The sequence below is a fragment of the Cynocephalus volans genome, chromosome 3 (assembly GCF_027409185.1).
Source record: "Cynocephalus volans isolate mCynVol1 chromosome 3, mCynVol1.pri, whole genome shotgun sequence".
Classification (NCBI taxonomy): domain Eukaryota; kingdom Metazoa; phylum Chordata; class Mammalia; order Dermoptera; family Cynocephalidae; genus Cynocephalus; species Cynocephalus volans.
The window spans coordinates 116,233,259-116,250,210 of record NC_084462.1 but is presented as its reverse complement, the minus strand read 5'-3'; positions in this window follow the sequence as shown (position 1 = coordinate 116,250,210).

Here is a 16,952-nt window from a genome sequence, read left to right as displayed (position 1 = left end):
AAGTGCTACAATCAAGGGAAGAGGCTATGTTCTTTCCCCCAGTTGCCAATGAACACAAGCTTGGAGCCAGGCTAATGTTCGAAGAGAGCAGGCACTGGCATCCTGACAGCCAGAGAGCACATACTCATGGCTCATAGCGGGGCAGTGTGGGTGAGGGAGGAAAGCTCAGCAGAGCACCTAGCTCTGCCCCACCTTGGATCCTGGAGGCTTCTGCAAAGCTACACACTAGGATGTGACAAAATCACACAGCTGTCCATGGAGCCTCCTGAGCCATGGTGATGAGCCAGGCCACTGTGCTCCAGGCTCAAAGCTGCCACCAAACCACTGTCCACCCATCAGACTGCCAGTTTTTGTTGTTGTTGTTGTTTTTTAAAAGATGACCGGTAAGGGGATCTTAACCCTTGATTTGGTGTTGTCAGCACCATGCTCACCCAGTGAGCAACCGGCCATCCCTATATGGGATCCAAACCCGTGGCCTTGGTGTTATCAGCACCACACTCTCCCGAGTGAGCCACGGGCTGGCCCCATGGATCTTGTTTTTGAACAGGGCTGTTAATTTGGGCAACAGGAAAAGTAATTGGGACTCTCATCTGGAGGTCTCACTTTGCTGCCTTTATTAAAAGTCAGGATGTCCTGTCTTTCTAAGTATACACAAGGGGTTGAGTCTTACATACATACTGAAGAGTCAGTGGGAGGAAGTTTGCCCAAAGCGTTTCTCTCTCTGTCCTCCCAAATGGCTTTAAATACAACATCCCCCAAACCTGCTGGATTTTGGATTATGGAATTTAGTATTTGTTTTTTTCTTTTCCAAGGAACAACTTTTGATACACATAGTATTCTGAAAAACAACAAAAAACTAATTGGACAGGTCAGGAAATCAGTAAGTCTGAAAAATCCTTTTTTTCCCCCTCTAAAGAATGTGTGTGTTGGGGGGGTCCATAATATGATGATAATAGGATCATATTATGCATTCTGTTCTGAAACTTTTTTTTCTCGTCTCTGATTTTGTGGTTCTTGTTTCTTTTCATCTCTCGCCTTGCCTGTGCCTACCTCCACTCCTCTTTTTCTTCCATCTTCATTCTTTGTGAAGGAAAATGCCTTTATGTTCAGAGGGGCAGCCTCAAAAACACTGCATACATAAGAAAAAATACTGTGTAGTCATTAAGAGCACAGATTCTGGAGCCACGCTTCTTGGGGTTGATTCCCAACTCTACCTCCACTTGGCAAATTACTTAACTCTCTAGCTCTGAGTTTCCTTAGGCACAAAATGGGGATGCAGATAGTAATAGTACCTACTTCATAAGGGTGTTGAGTAGAGTAAATGAGATGATATTTAAAGCATTCAGAACAATGCCCACCTGGCACATGGTGAATGCTCAATATATTTTAGTTCTTCTTATTTACTGAGAACTTCTTTCTCAATATCTGCATGTTTTAAAGTGTAGCAGTTCTTTCTGGTTATCTCCTGTTGCTTCCATAGCCCATTCTTCTCTTTCTCCTCTTTTTCCTCATGTAGGCTTTTTCATTCTTTTCCTATCGCCATAAATTGTCCTGCTTCTCTTACTTCTCTGAAGTATCTATTCTTTTCCCATTTCCTATAGCAGCCACTGCAGACACAACAAGCCATAAGGAGCCTCACCCTCACCCAAAGCCATTGCTGCACACTGGGCCTGCCGCCATTTTCAACTAGCCCAGCTCAGCCTGTCAATCACATTGTCTCCCTTGGCTGGAGAAGCACTAACAGGGTGGCACAATGCCTCAGCAGTCCCAGAAATAACTCGCCCAAGGGTCTCGTCCAGGAGACTTGCTCTTGAGCTCCTGAGTAAGTGCAAGTGTGGGACACCATAGGGACTAGAGTACTATTATACCTTTGTGCCAGTTTTTGTTTGTTTTTGAGGACTTGACTCCATCCTCAAGCCTCAGAACAAAATTAATGGCATTAGGGAAGGGGAGAGGAACATGATAGGACTGGCAAGGCACAGAGAAGGTACTCTATAAATATTTATTAATGTGTGGCAACCAAAAGGAAGAGGTTTGAATTCTCTATTGCCAATAAAACTACCCCAAACTTTGTGATGTAAAACAGCAACAATCACATTATTATTATCTCTCATGGTTCTGGGGACTGGCTTGGCTCACATAGGAGGTTCTCACTTGGGTTCTCTCATGCAGTTGAAGTTAAGTGGTGACTGGGACTACAGTTATCTCCAAGACTTCTCTCATGTCTGGTGACTGACGCCGTTGGTGCTGGCTGTCAGCTGGGACCTCAGCAGGGGCTGTTGGCTAGAACACATATACATGGCTCTTTATGTGGCATGCATGGGCTTCCTCACAGCATGGTGGCTGAATTCCAAGGGTGAATGTCCCTAGAGAGAACTAGGCAGAAGCTGTGTTGCCTTTTCTGACCTAGTCTTGAAAGTCACATACCATCAGTTCTGTCACAGTCAATTCCTGGAGGTGAAATCACTAAGGCCAGCCCATATTACAGGAATGTAGGATTAGAACCCAGCTGTTGATGGGAAGAGGGTCAAAGAACTTGATTTGTAGACATATTTTTAGATCACCACAGTCTGGGCCGACCCCGTGGCTCACTCGGGAGAGTGCGGCGCTGGGAGCACAGCAGCGCTCCCGCCTCCCGCCGCGGGTTTGGATCCTATATAGGGATGGCTGGTGCACTCACTGGCTGAGTGCAGTGCGGCCAGTCACACACACAAAAAAAGACAAAATAAATAAATAAATAAATAAAAATAAATCACCACAGTCTTCTAAGTTCTGGAGTGTCATGGAATGTTTGGGGTATGCCAGTGTGGGGTGTTTCTACAATTCAAGAAATAACAGACAGGATTTACCATCTTCATTCAACATTTGTCATCCTTTCATTTTAGGAATCATTCCAATCTGAAATTCCAAAAATCAGGATCTATTAGGTCATTTCTTGCCAGGGCTAGAATAGCCCACAAGCAACTGGGCAAATACTGGCCAGCCAAGCCCCTTATTTTCTCTTTCCCTGATCCCATGACCAGGGAATCTACTAGTTAGATGAGTAGAGAGAGTATGAAGATAGACAAATCATCTATATTAAGTCACACGCACAGTGTACTGGCTAATAACACAAGATTTCAAAGGGCTAGTTCTAATCCTGGCTCTGTCACTTACTAGCTGTGCATAAAGCAAATCATTTCCTCTCTCAGCTTCCCCATCTATAAAATGGGAATAATAATAATATCTACTTCATAAGGTTGTCAAGGATTAAACAAGATAATGCAAATAGAGTCAGCAAATCAGGCCTACGAACTCAGTTGTACGAAGTAATATTTTAAAAATATTTATAACTGAACTCGGTATCTGATCTGGCCCCCATTCTGCCAACATGGTTATTCTGGAGCTTTCCCATGTCCTTCTGTGGGGTTGTACCAAGGACTTTACAAAGTGCTCAGGTCCCTGTACATGGTGTGTGTATGCATATGTTTCCTTTTGATCAATAACTACCAGTACCACAGATGACAGTGGAGACATCTGCTGTCCCCAACCCTTGGCTCTCTGCAGTTCCTACACCATTCTCAAAGAGGAATCTTTTGCCAAGGCTTCCTGTAGTCTGCCCAGATGCACTATATAGCCATTCCTTTCTGGGTCTCGCTGCCTCCCTTTATGCTGGTGCCAAAAAGTAAGGTCCTTTTCTCCACTTGTCTGGGACTTACAGGCATTCCTCCTCCTTCCTCCTACCCACTAGCCTGAGGAAATCTCTTTTCCTGGACTTAAAGGTACTAGCTACTTCTCCCCCTGCTTTTCCAAGATACTCTAGCTCAGTGGTTCTCAAAGTAGGGTCCACAGGCCCCTGGAAGTCCCCAAGACCTTTCAAGAAGGTTGGGAAAGTCAAAACTATTTTCACAATTAAGTAAAATGTTATTTGTCCTTTTTACCATGTTGGCATTTCCACTGATGATACAAAAATAAAGTTGGGTGAAACTGCTGGTGCATTGGCACTAATCAAGACAATGGCACCAAACTGTCTTTGTATTCTCTATTGCTACACACTTGCAGGAAAATAAAAATAAAAAAGGTCAGTTTCACTTTAAAATGCCCTTGATGAAGCAGTAAAAAGTATTACCTATATTAAATCTTGATGCTTATGTATACATCTTTTTAATACTGTGTGCAGTGAAATGGGAAATACACATAATATGCTTCTGCTCCTTATAGCAGTATGAACCACTTGAGGGACTGAGTCATGACCTAAAATAGCTGCTTTTTTTTCATGGGACACCATCTTAATTTAAAAGAATTACTGTCAGACAAACATCTTAATCAGACTTGGGCATTAGGCAGACTTTTCCTCAAAAATGAGTGAAATGGGGCTGACTGGTTAGCTCAGTTAGTTAGAGAGTGGTGCTGATAACACCAAGGTCTAGGATTCAATCCCTATACTGGCCAGCCACCAAAAAAGAAAAAAAGAACAAAATGAGCCTGCCACTTCAAAAGATAAATAAATAAACAACTGAGGCTGGCCAGTTAGCTCAGTTGGTGAGAGCACAGTGTTATAACACCATGGTCAAGAGTTCAGATCCCCATACCGACCAGCCACCAAAAACACAAAAAACAAAAGTGTTTGTTGCCAAAAGATAAAATTTAGAATTTTGGAAAAACCTATGCCCACTATCTTGAATTTGACAGCTTCGCAACATGTTAAGGACTTTTCTGATTACGAGATCAATGATAAAAATAACAAATGTGATATTTCGATATACAGTGAAATATGTTAACATTTGGAAGATCTGCAAAATTTAGTGAGGTAATATTTTACAAATGGCCAGTACACGATGTGAAAAAAATCATGTAGGGATAAAAGATCCATTCAAAGTGCAGCACAGACCAATGGATTTAATGTAATGATACACAAAAAGTTCATTTACCTGGTTTCAGATTCGACATTATGACTAAACTATAAAGAAATTACCATTTGTTGAGTTTTAGTGTAGTACCCCCCCCAAAAAAATCCACAAATTATCTTAAAAGTCTACTAAAATACTGCTTCTTTTTCCAATTACATATCTGTGTAAGACTAGATTTTCTTCATCCTTCAAGAAAACAACATATTATAACAGATTAAATACAGATGAAAATCCAGCTGTTTTAGATTAAGTCAGAGATTAAAGAAATTTGCAAAAATGTAAAATAATGCCTCTCTAGTTCTACTCCTTTTACCCTTCTCACTACTGCACTTGACTAGTCTAAAAAAAAAAATGCCATTCTTCTTACAAATATATTTTAGTTTTGAAAAATTTATCTTTCATAAAAATATGTTACTGATTTTGTTATTTTTAAGTAAATTAATTAATAAATATTTAAAAGTTTTTCTTAGTTTAAATTTTTAACCTGGTAAATATTGGTAGACATATTCTATATACACAAAAACTCTTTGGGGTCCTCAGTAATATTTAAGAGTATAAAGAGGTCCTGAGACCCAAAAGTTTGAAAAGCACAGCTCTAGATGGAAATCTACTCCCTTTCATGTTCATAAACTCTCTAAGTTCTCCTAAAGACTTCAGGTAAGCAAAAGCTGGAGAAACTTGTAGCCCCCTTTTATTATCTGCCCTGATACTCACCTCTTCTGAGGCAATGAACTAACTGCCTGATTAGAATGGGGGAAGATAGGGGAGAAGGAAAGGGAAAAAAGTTAATATCTCAAAATATTATCCAGCACACATGTAAAGGTACTTTGCATAGTGCCTGCTCCAAGTAGCACTTGATAATGGCCAGTATCATCATCTTCACCATCATCTTCATTTAACACTATTATTATTTAATCTTGTCCATGTTTTCACAGTATTTATATGCCAATGATTCCTATATTTCCAAACTCTTAAGACAACATATCCAACAAGGTCTTTTAAATACAAATCTTTTCATTTCCTTGTGACTCAAAATACTGTCACTACCCCAAAGAGAGTGGGAGCCTGTGATGCTTGTAAATAGATCACACTAGCAGAAATATTTCCTTTTTTAGCCCTGGAAAGAGGTTAGTATTTGAAGTTGGTATTTCTCTGAAGGTCTTTTAAATCAAGAGATATTCTCAACCGAAAGGCTGAACTAGAATTGAGATAGGAGGTGCTCAGTTTCCCTGGGTTTGCATTTCAGGACACACCACTGGGTTTCAAGTCAATCCCCAAGGTCTTGGGCCCCTCCACTCGGCCCTCCCCTGGAGGAGAGTTACCATGGCCTGTTGGAGTGAGGCTATTTTCTGCAGCAAGGTGAGAAAATGAGACCTCAGGGGGCTGACTTATGCAAATCCAGTGGCTGGGCATGCTCAGTGGAAGGGGCTATATAACCGTAATAGCTGAACATGCTTAGTAAACTGGAATTTATATTCATTAGATAGCATGCGTATATATTAGACAGAGAAACTATAGAAGTGGAATCCCAGCAGAAGGCAGGACTGTTGCTCACTCGCCTGGGGCCAACCCGCAATTTGCTGGCTGAGGTGCATATGCTCTCTTTTGTATCAAGCTTACTTTCAGCAAGCAGCTGTTCACTCTCTTGAGCCAGCCTGCACTTTGTGCTAAACTTTAAGTATCTATTTCTTATTGTATTAAACCTGGTGTGGGTCCTGCTCAGTCTCTGGAGCTAGGCCGCACTCTTTCTGTGAAATCTGTATCTCTGACTCATTATATTAAACCTGTTCTCACTTTCTACTCTGACTCTATTCTTCAATTCTTTACTGTGGCAGACTCAAGAACCTGGTAAGAAGAAGGGGGGGTTGAGGCCAGCTATTGGGCTTCCCAGACCCCTTTTCCTCTGGAATCAGAATCATAAATAAAAGCCAGGCTTTAGGGCTTCCAGTCAAGACAGCGGAGTAGATGGTTCCTAGCGTCACTCTCTTCCACAAAACAACCAATTTGCAACTATTAAAAAGCAACAAGAGGAGGCCTGAGAGCTGCGCTGGAACAGGCAGGAGCTGTGCACCATGGGACCCCCAGCCCAGGCAGGCCAGTGCCCACTGCCCAGAGAGGCCTGAGAGCCACTGTGCCCACATGCCCAGAGTCAGCCATGCTGGAACAGGCAGGTACTGTGGGACCTCCAGCCCAAGTCAGTCTCCACTGCCTAAAGAGGCCTGAGAGCCTCCGGACCCACATGCCCCAAGTCAGCCACACTGGAGTAGGCAGGTGCTGTGGGACACCCAACCGAGGTCAGTCCCTGCTGCCCAGAGAGGCCTGAGAGCTGTCGGGCCAACACAGCCTGAGCCAGCTGTGCCAGAACAGGCAGGTGCCACAGGACCCCCAGCCCAGGCTAGTTCCTGCTGCCCAGAATTAGCAGTCCCTTCAGGATCCATGCCAGACACCAGGACCATACCCCCTGCCACAATGACTAAACACCAAAGGAAATATACCAGAAATATGAAAAATCTGGAAAGTACATCACCACCAAAGGAAAATAATAACTCTCAAGCTCTAGATCCTATAGAACAGGAATTCCTTGAAATGACTGACAAAGAATCTTGAGCAACAATTCTAAGGAAACTAAATGAGATACAAGAAAACTCAGACAACACAATGAAATGAGAAAAAATATACAGGATCTGAAAGAAGAAATGAACAAAGAAATCAATGCCCTGACAAAGAATGTAGCAGAGCTTGTGGAGTTGAAGGATTCATTCAACGAAATAAAAAAAAAAAAAAAAAAAGAGAGTCTAACCGTCATGCTAGAACAAGCAGAAGAGAGAATTTCTGACCTTGAAGATAGGCTATTTGAATTAACACAGGTGGACCAGAAAAAAGAAAAAAGAATTTAAAAAACTGAAGAAATTCTAAGAGAGATAACAAACAACCCTAAGTGCTCAAATATCTGAATCATGGGTATTCCAGAAGGGGAGGAGAAAGGAAATGGCATTGAAAACATATTCAACGAAATAATAGCAGAAAACTTCCCAGCTACAGCGAAAGTCACATATCTTCAGATTCAGGAGGCCCAAAGATCTCCAAACATATTTAACCCCAAAAGGTCCTCTCAAAGACATTTTATAGTCAGATAGGCCAAACTCAAAGACGAAGAGAGAATCTTACAAGCTGCAACAGAGAAGCATCAAGTCACCTATAAGGGAGCCCCAATCAAACTAACATCAGACTTTTCATCAGAAACCCTAAAAGCCAGAAAAGAATGGGATGATATATTCAAAATACTAAAGGACAAAAATTGCCAGCCAAGAATACTTTACCAGCAAGGCTATCCTTCCAAAATGAAGGACAAAGAGTGTATCTCTCAGACAAACAAAAACTGCAGGAGTTTACTACCACATGACCAGCCTTACAGGAAATTTTCAAGGGAGTACTGGGTTTGATGAAAAACAACCATCACTGCCATGAATACCGAAGAAAGAACAAAACCTACCAGTAAAACAAAAATGCTAACAATAAAGAAAAAAATAGTTTATCTACCACACCAAGAAACCAATAAACACAGAAGACAAACAGAAAATCAGAAAGAAAGAAACAAAAGATACTTAAGACATATAAACAAAAATCAATAAAATGCTAGGAATAAATGAACACCTTTCAATAATAACTCTAAATGTAGAGGGATTAAATTTCCCCCCTCAAAAGGCACAGACTGACTGACTGGATTAAAAAGATAGACCCAACAATATGCTGCCTTCAAGAGACTCACCTCACCTGTAAAGACACACATAGACTAAGAGTGAAAGGATGGAAAAAGATATACCATGCAAATAGAAATGAAAAACGAGCTGGAGTAGCTATTTGTATATCAGATAAAATAGACTTTAAAGCAAAAACCATAAAAAGAGATAAAGAAGGCCACTATATAATGATAAAAGGATCTATCCATCAAAAAGATGTAACAATCATAAATACATATGCACCCCATTTCAGAGCAGCCAGATTTATAAAGCAAACACTATTAGATCCAAAGTATGAGATGGACACTCACACCATAATAGGAGCAGACCTGAACACCTGACTATCAACATTGGACAGATCATCTAGGCAAGAAATCAATACACAAACACAAGATCTAAACAACATTTTAGACTAACTGAACTTGGCAGATATCTACAGAACATTCCATCCAACAACCTCAGAATATTCATTTTTCTCATCAGCTCATGAAATATTCTCCAGGATAGACCATGTATGAGGTCACAAAGCAAGTCTCAACAAATTCAAAAAAACTGGAATTATTCCATGTAGTTTTTCAGATCACAATGGACTAAAATTAGAAATCAATAACAAACAAAACTCTGGAAACTATACAAACACATGGAAATTAAATAACATTCTACTTAATGACATATGGGTCCAAGAAAAAATTAAACAGGAAATCAAAAAATTTCTTGAAACTAATGAAAATAATGACATATCATACCAAAACCTGTGGGATACTGCAAAAGCAGTACTAAGGGGGATATTTCCCACATTAAATCCTTACTTCAGAAGAATGGAAAGATGGCAAATAAACAACCTAACACTTCACCTTAAAGAACTAGAAAAACAGGAACAATCCAAATGCAAAGTTAGTAGACAGAAAGAAATAATTAAGATCAGAGCAGAACTAAATGAAATAGAAACCCAAAAAATGATACAAAAGATCAATGAAACAAAAAGTTGGTTTTTTGAAAAGATAAATAAAATTGACAAACCTTTGGCAAGGCTAACTAAGAAAAGAAGAGAGAAGACCCAAAGAACAAAAATTAGAAATGAAAAAGGTGATATTACAACTGATACCTCAGAAATACAAGGAATCATTAGAGACTACTATCAACAACTATATGCCAACAAATTTGAAGATCTGGAGCAAATGGATAAATTTCTGGACACATACACACTACCAAACTGAGCCAAGAAGATATAGAAAATCTGAACAGACCAATAACAATAAAAGAGATTGAAGCTGTTATCAGAAGGCTCCCAACAAAGAAAAGCCCAGGACCAGACTGGTTCACTGCAGAGTTCTACCAAATTTTCAAAGAGGAACTGATACCAATTCTCTACAAACTATTCCAAAAGATTGAAACAGGCCATTCTCCCAAACTCATTCTACAAGGCAAACATCACCCTGATACCAAAACCAGACAAAGATGCATCAAAAATAGAAAACTATAGGCCAATATCCTTGATGAATATAGATGCAAAAATCCTAGATAAAATACTAGCTAACAGAATACAGGAAAACATACAGAAAATTATACACCATGATCAACTGGGATTCATCCCTGGGATGCAAAGTTGGTTCAACATATGCAAATCAGTAAATGTGATACACCACATCAATAAAAGCAAAGACAAATACCATATGATCATCTCTATAGATGCTGAAAAAGCATTTGACAACATTTGTTCATGATAAAGACTCTCTACAAGTTAGGTATAGATGGAAAGTATCTCAACACAATTAAAGCCATATATGATAAGCCCACTGCCAACATCATCCTGAATGGGGAAAAGCTGAAAGCTTCTCCATTAAGAACAGGAACTAGACAAAGATGTCCACTCTCACCACTCCTATTCAACCTAGTGTTGGAAGTACTAGCCAGAGCAATCAGAGAAGAGAAGGAAATAAAGGTCATCCAGATTGCAAAAGATGAAGTCAAACTGTCCCTGTTTGTGGATGATATGATTTTATATATTGAACAGCCTAAAGCCTCTACAAAAAACTCTTAAGAGTTGAAAAATGATTTCAGCAAAGTTGCAAGATACAAAATCAACGCACACAAATCAGTAGCATTTCTATGCTCCACCAGTGAACATGCAGGAAAAGAAATCAAGAAAGCTAGCCCATTTACAATAGCCATTTAGGAATACAGTTAACCAAAGATGTGAAAAATCTCTATGAAGAGAACTACAAACCACTGTTGAGAGAAATTAAAGAGGACACAAGAAGATGGAAAGATATCCCATGCTCTTGGATTGAAAGAATTAACATTGTGAAAATGTCCATATTACCCAAAGTGATCTACAGATTCAATGCAATCCCCATCAAAATTCCAATGACATTCTCAGAAATGGAAAAAAACTACCCAGACATTTATATGGAATAACAAAAGACCATGCATAGCCAAAGCAATCCTGAGCAAAAAAATAAAGCTGGAGGCATAACACTACCTGACTTTAAATTATATTACAAAGCTATAATAACCAAAACAGCATGGTACTGGCCTGAACACAGACACACAGATCAATGGAATAGAATAGAGAACTCAGAAATCAACCCACACACTTACAGCCATCTGATCTTTGACAAAGGCACCAAGTCTACACACTGGGGAAGAGAATGGCTCTTCAGCAAATGGTGCTGGGAAAACTGGATATTCATATGTAGGAGAATGAAACTAGACCTGTACCTCTCATCATATACCAAAATCAACTCAAAATGTATTAAAGAATTAAATATACAAGCTGAAACAATAAAACTCCTTAAAGAAAACATAGGGGAAAAACTCCAGGAAGTAGGAGTGGGTATAGACTTCTTGAATATGACCCCAAAAGCACATGAAACCAAAGGAAAAATAAACAAACTAAAAAGCATCTGCACAGCAAAAGAAATAATCAATAGAGTAAAAAAACAAGCAATAGAGCGGGAGAAAATATTTGCAAAATATACATCTGACAAAGGATTAATATCAGAATATGCAAGGAATTCAAACAACTTTACAGAAAAAAACAAGTAACCCAATTAAAACATGGGCAAAGGAGCTGAACAGGCATTTCTCATAGGAAGATATACGAATGGCCAACAGACAAATGAAAAAATGCTGAACATCAGTCAGCATTCGTGAAATGCAAATCAAAACCACTTTGAGAGACCATCTCACTCTAGTTAGGATGGCAAATATCCAAAGGACTGAGAATGATAAATGCTGGTGAAGTTGTGGAGAAAAAGGAACTCACACATACTGTTGGTGGGACTGCAAAATGGTGCAGTCTTTACGGAAAATGGTATGGAGGTTCCTCAAACAATTACAGAGAGATCTACCATATGACCCAGCTACTCCACTGCTGGGAATATACCCGGAGGAATGGAAATCATCATGCTGAAGGGATACCTGTACTCCCATGTTTATTGCAGCACTATTTACAATAGCGAAGAGTTGGAACCAGCCCAAATGTCCATCATCAGATGAATGGATATGGAAAATGAGGTATATCTACACAATGGAATACTACTCTGCTATAAAAAAGAATGAAAGGGCCGACCCCATGGCGCACTCGGGAGAGTGCGGTGCTGGGAGCGCAGCAGTGCTCCCACCATGGGTTCAGATCCTATATATGGATGGCCGGTGCGCTCACTGGCTGAGCGCGGTGCAGGCGGTCACAAAAAGACAAAAAAATAAAAAAATAAAATAAAAATAAAAATAAATAAAAAAGAATGAAATACTACCATTCACAGCAACATGGATGGACTTAGAGAAAATCATATTAAGTGAAACAAGTCAGGCACAGAAAGAGATATACCACATGTTCTTACTTATTTGTGGGAGCTAAATATAAATAAACACACAAGCAAATAAAGGGTGAGGAGGGAAGAAGACACAACAATTCTTTGAACTTAAGACAAGTGAACACATATGATGTAGTTGGGGGGAGGGGAGAGAGACGGTGGCAGGGGGAAAGAGGAACAGGTATAGGATCACAAAAATCAACTACAATGTATATTGAGAAGTTAACATTAAAAAAAAAATAAAGATAAAAATAAAATAAAATAAATAGATAAATGAAAGCCAGAAAAGTAATGAAGGGGTCCAGATTATGCCACTCCAAAATATGCCACTTTTGCATAAGGATTATTTTAAGCAACTAGATTCAACAGATACAGAAAAAAGCCCCAGAGCTTTCATTATCTGACTCAAAGCAGCAACTTCTGGGAAATGAGACTACCATAAATCCCTCCTCTCTCGGGGAACTTTATGGCCCTGAAGGAGACAGAAAAACCGCTCATACTTGTATAGACAAACATTATCAAAAACTTTCATTTCTCTTGTTTGTTCTCCTAAAAAGCCACTTGTCTTTCCTAAAGAAACTTATATTTTCTCCCCATAGGAGCTTTTTCTCCCTTCTACCTTTCCCCTGCTAATAAATTAGGTGTATAAACCTCAAATTCTAACCACCCCTTGAGTTACTCATTACTGAGCACTCACATGTGTATGCATGTAAATAAATTTTCTTTTCTCTTGCTAATCAGTCTTTTATCAGTTTAATTCCCAGCTCCCAGATACTGAACCTAAGAGGATAGAGGAAAAATTTTTCCTCCCCTGCAGTAGCAAGGTAAGAAAAGGGTTCAATAAACAATCTCTCAAGCTTCCCACTGTCCCTAAAACAAGAAAATTTTCATGTTGACATCTCATAATATAAAAAAAAATTAAAGCTCATAACTAAGGAACAACCACTAAGAATGTGACTTCCTATTAGAATTTCAGTGGAAATTTTAGAAGTAGGACAACAGATTTCTGAACTACAGGTAGCATGTGGAAATAAAAAATCGATTGGTTTTGAAACTGGAGAGGCCTGGGTTCAAATTCTGGCTTAGCCCTTTACTGTTTGTGTGATGTTAGCAAAAGGTTCGTTCCCTAAACCCTAGTTTTTTCATCTATTAAATGTGGTCTCCACGTTTCACACTGAAAGAAACATGTTGCAGTAGCCAAAATTATTTCGAGAAATTCCCATCTTTAGTTGCTTTTTTCACCCACACAATATTTAAATTTCTCCTTTTTCTTCTTACTCATTTTCCCAAAGTTGCTCCAAAGCTTGTCCATTCTCCAAACCTCCAAGGCTTCCTCCTCCCCCCTAGTCTGCCTAGTGTTTATTTCCACCTTCTCTCTCCACACACCCCACCCCAACTTCTTAATTCTTCTTTTTTTTTTTTTTTTTGGTGACTGGACTGTATGAGATCCAAACCTTGACCTCCTTTATTATGTATATTATTTTTTATTTCATGTTCTCTCCAATTTGCCCTTAACCTGAATTCTCCATAACAAAGGAGATCCTGCAAGCAAAAATCCTATCCAGTTTCACCCAGCCTGGATTTATACAACCTCTCGTTCCAGCATCTTAATCTTGAGTTACAAAAACCTAAAAACCAGAGTGGAAGGGAGAAAATTCTTCATAGAAGTATAGGAGAGTGCAGAAACTAAACCTGAAAGCAAAATTCTCTCTAAAGAACAGGGGAGGGAACAGGGAAGGAAAGAACACTCATATATTAATAAATCTTGTTGTGTCTTCATCAACCTCCAAGAGCTGTAAAGATCAAATGAGGTGAGGTATAGTACCAGGCATATAGAAGACTTCCCCACATGTACGACCCTTTCCTGGGTCTTAATCCCAGTGATTCATTCATTCAATATTTATTGAAAGTATTTCAGATGCTACAGGAGATATAAAGTGAATAAAGGATAAGATTTTAAGCAGAAAGTTAGAAATCAAGTGTGGAGACAGGAAGACCAGTTTGAAGACTGCAATCATTCAAGCAAACTTGGAAGGGACCTGAAGTAGAAAATGAGAGAATGAATAAATTGGAGAGACATGGAGGAGGTGGAATGTATTGAACTTGAACAATGATTAGAGGTAGAAAGTAGAAAAGAAGAGAGAGCTGAGTTTTAGGTTTATAGCTTGGTTTTGTTACCGGACAAAGGGAGTCCGTTCTTCGGATAGTGCAAAACCTGTCAAGACCAGGGTGGGAGGAAAAGGCAAGTAAGGAGAACACTGGAGATTGTTCCCAAAGCAGTGTCTCCCTGAACAAGAGAAAGGGTTGTTTTATACAGCCAAAATTCCCACCCAAGTTCTCATGTAGGTCCTCTCATGCAAATGAAGGATACAAGCTTGTTCAATTTGGATTGGTTGACTATGGGACATAGTTAATTGGTCAGTTCTGAAGGCAAATTTGCATTTGGACCCAGGAAGGAATGTGGACTTTGGGCAACAGTGGGACCTCAGGAAGTTGTCACAGGGGCTGAATTGTGAGCCCTCAGCCAGTAAGGGTTACATAGGTGATGAATCGAGACTTCCTGCTGTGGTTGACCCATGACATAAAACTGGGACATGTAGATGTGGAGATCCTGTCTCCTCCTCGGGCAGAGATTCACCAAAGTTCATCTCTGGGGCCCATATTTCAGTTTCAGCTGATATATTTTGAGGGTGGTCTAGTATTTCATGGTTCATAACTTCCTGCCACCTCCTGAAACAACAGAAACTTAGAACAAAGGGTTATGACCAGTTCACTTCCTGTGTTGTACCTTTTAGTGGCAGTGAGTGCCTGGGCATTTAGGAGACCCTGGACCCTAGGTTACAGTTTAAGAAAAGACTGGAGAAGGAACTGATTGATTTATTATAATGAGTTTGAAAAGCCAGCAGAAGCTTCACATAGCCTGCATTTGGAAGTGCTGTTATGTAACTCAGGAAGAGTGGTTAAGTCTATTCAACAAATTCTTCTGCCCAACCACCTATGCAAGGAGGGCCAGAACAGGTCCTAGAAATTACTCCAGTGAGTCTTTTGCTGATTTTATTATGTGCTAGAAATGCAAATCTGCACCTTAGTGTTTTAATTTGCAATATAAGAATGGCAACATTCACCTAGCTCCTAGAATCTGGGTACTGTGTAGCCATGGAGGGGCACTTGAGATCTTGATGAGAAGCCCTTGAGATTTCTAGTGGGACACAAATCCTTCAGATTTTGTATGCATAGATTGATGCAATAGTATTGGTTGAATTAGATGGAACTGATGATTTTCCCACCATTCTGACTACAAAAAAAAGGCAGTTTCCTATGATTTGCTTGAACTGTGCTGTGTGATGCAAAATACTTTAAAAAGAGGATTTTCTGGGCCAGCCTGTGGTTCACCTGGGAGAGTGTGGTGCTGATAGCACCAAGGCCATGGGTTTAGATCCCTGTATAGTGATGGCTGGTTGGCTCACTTGGGAGAGTGTGGTGCTGATGGCACCAAGTCAAGGGTTAAGATCCCCCTACCGGTCATCTTTAAATGAATGAATGAATGAATGAATGAATGAATGAATAAATAAATAGATAAATAAATAAATAAATTTTTAAAAAGAGGATTTTCTGAAAATGGTCACATTATTTTCAAAATCTCAGAAGTATTATTACCTAATCCCAGAAGGTTATTACCTAATTTTACCACTGAACTCAAAGAGGCAGAGATGGTTTTAGAATTCATTTGCAATTTAATAAGTATAATGATTATAAAAGATGGTTTGATATAAGGAAAATGCACATTTTTGTCTACATTTTTAATTACAACACTTTCATATTTCATTTTACAATTTACAGAGTTTTTATCTATACTTCCTTTCTTGGGGGTCAGGGGGGTGGCTGGCTGGTGCAGAGAATGAACCCTGGACCTTGGTGTTATCAGTACCACGCTCTAATCAACTGAGCTAACCAGTCTCAAACTACACTTTCTTATCTTATATCTATACCAGGAGATAAAATATGCCAATTTAATTTTATTCCCATTTTATAGATAAGGAAATAGGCTCAGAGAGATTGACTTGCCAAAGATCACTTGGCTTTAAGCAACAGGGTCAGGATTTGAAGCCAGGACTAGAGATCCACATAAACAAATTAAAAATAATGATATACATATACATAAGACTTTTTTTTATGAGAAGCTAGCTATTTAATGCTGATCTGGAGTATTCCTCTCTTCGAGTTAAGTGTATTCTGAAACTAATTTACTGCTGTATGGGAGGGGGTGTAAAGGAGGGCAGATAGTGTTCTGACATAAATGCTTATTATCAGGCCTTCCTTCCCATGTAGCATCTTCATTCTTCAAACAGACTGACAAAGACTCTCTCTGACCAAACTTCACTCAGGCTTCTCTGAACACTCTTCTCAACTAGGTCTTGACCTTTGGGCTTTTGTGTCCTGCTTTATATCAACCAATTTCAGTAAAAAGCCTGCTAAGTCAGTTTAGCAAGAATTCCCCACCCTCC